Source organism: Salmo trutta, chromosome 34 (genome assembly GCF_901001165.1).
Source record: "Salmo trutta chromosome 34, fSalTru1.1, whole genome shotgun sequence".
NCBI classification, from domain to species: Eukaryota; Metazoa; Chordata; class Actinopteri; order Salmoniformes; family Salmonidae; genus Salmo; species Salmo trutta.
The window spans coordinates 15,049,361-15,051,607 of record NC_042990.1 but is presented as its reverse complement, the minus strand read 5'-3'; the positions used below and the strand labels follow the sequence as shown (position 1 = coordinate 15,051,607).

Sequence of the window (2,247 nt, the reverse complement as noted above, 5' to 3'; positions counted from 1 at the left end):
CGACAACCACAACAGCAGCACCTACTACGACAACTACAACTGCAGGACCTACAACAACTGTAGCTCCTACAACCACTACAACTGCAGTACTTACTTCGACAACCACTGCACCTACTACGACCACTACAACTCCAGCACCTACAACAACAATAGTAGCTCCTACGACAACAACTGTAGCTCCTACAACCACTACAACACTAGAACCTACCATGACCAGTACAATTGCAGCACCTACTACGATAACCACAACAGCAGCAACTACTACGACAGCCACAACTGCAGCAACTACTACTACAATGACAACTGTAGTTCCTACCACAACTACAACTGCAGCACCTACTTCAACAACCACTGCAGCTACTACAACCACCACACCAGCAGCACCTACTACGACAACTACAATTGAAACTCCAACGACAACCACACCTGCAGCACCTGCTACGAGAACAACAACTCAAGAACCTACGACCACTACAACAGCAGCACATACTAAGACAACTACAACTGAAGTTCCAACAACAACCACAACTGCAGCACCTACTACTACAATAACAGCTGTAGCTCCTACAACCACTACAACAGAAGCACCTACTACAACAACTAAAAGTGAAACTCGTACGACAACCACACCTGCAGCACCTGCTACGACAACTACAACTGAAGCTCCAACGTCCACTACAACAACAGCTACTACGACAACTACAATTGAAGCTCCTATGACAACCACAACACCTACTACGACAATGACAACTGTAGCTCCTTCAACACCTACAACTGCAGCACCAACTACGACCACTACAACTGCAGCACGTACAACAACAACTGTAGCTCCTACGACTTCTCCAACTGAATCACTTACTACGACAACTGCAACTTTAGCTCCTATGGCAACCACAACTGCAGCTCCTTTTACAACAACTTTAAATCCTGCGACCACGAAAACAGAAGCACCTACAACGCCATCTGTAGCTCATACAACCACTACAACTGCAACACCTACGTCAACAACAACTGCAGCTCCTACAACCACTACAACAGTAGGACCTACAATGACAACTACAAGTGAAAATCCTACGACAACCACAACTGCCGCACCTGCTACGAAAACTAGAACTGAAGCTCAAACGACCACTACAACATCAGCACCTTTTCCTACAATGATAACTGTGGCTCCGACAACAACTACAACTACAACTGCAGCACCTACTACGACCACTAAAACTGCAGCACCTACTACTACAATGACAACTGTATCTCCTACGACTTCTACAAATGAATCACCTACTACAACAACTGCAACTTCAGCTCCTACAACAACCACAACTGCAGCTTCTTTTACAACAACTTTTAATCCAACGACAACTGTAGCTCGTACAACAACCGCTGAAGCTCCTACGACCACTACAACTTTGTCACCTACTGCAACAACCAGTGCAGCTCCTACGACCACTACAACAGTAGGACCTACAATGACAACTACAAGTTAAAATCCTATGACAACCACAACCGCCGCACCTGCTACGAAAACTAGAACTGTAGCTCCTACAACAACTACAACTGTAGCTCCTACGACAAGAACTGTAGATACTATGACAACTACAACTGCAGCACCTACTTCAACAACCACTGCAGCACCTACTACTACAATGACAACTGCAGCACCTACAACAACAACTGTAACTCCTTCGACAACAATTTCAGCGTCTATGACAATCACAACTGCAGCTCCTCCTACAACAACTTTAGACCCTAAAACCACTACAACCAAAGCAGTTACAACGACAACTGTAGCTCATACGACAACAAATATAGCTACTACTACAACAACCATAGCTCTTACGACCACTACGACTGTAGCACCTACTACGACAACTACAACTGCAGCTCTGACGATGACAATAACGGCAGCTTCTACAACTACCACAGCTCCTACTACAACAACCACATTATTATCCCTTGTGGCATCGCTATCATTCTGGTACCCCTGTGGAACCTGCTATGTGTACGTATAGGCATGTGTTCACTTGCGTACTGTGTATACTGTTTACATATTTTACAGTGTATTTATTTAAAAAATATGCTAAATCTCTGCAATGATTTGATTTTACATGTGCATCATACTTCTCCATCTTTGTTCTGCAGTGCATTTTATGTGGCTGCTGTGCAGCTTTAAGGAGACGCTGGCACAGACGCAGATCTTACAATGTACAGTACACCAGAAGAAACGGTCTCTTCTGAGGTGACAAT

General features: G+C 44.5%; 1 pseudogene; it reads left to right on the top strand.

Moving 5' to 3' along the window:
- The first annotated feature begins 381 nt into the window (after positions 1 to 381).
- Positions 382 to 2,012, top strand: LOC115173664 (mucin-5AC-like; annotated as a pseudogene).
- Positions 2,013 to 2,247: the final 235 nt, after the last annotated feature.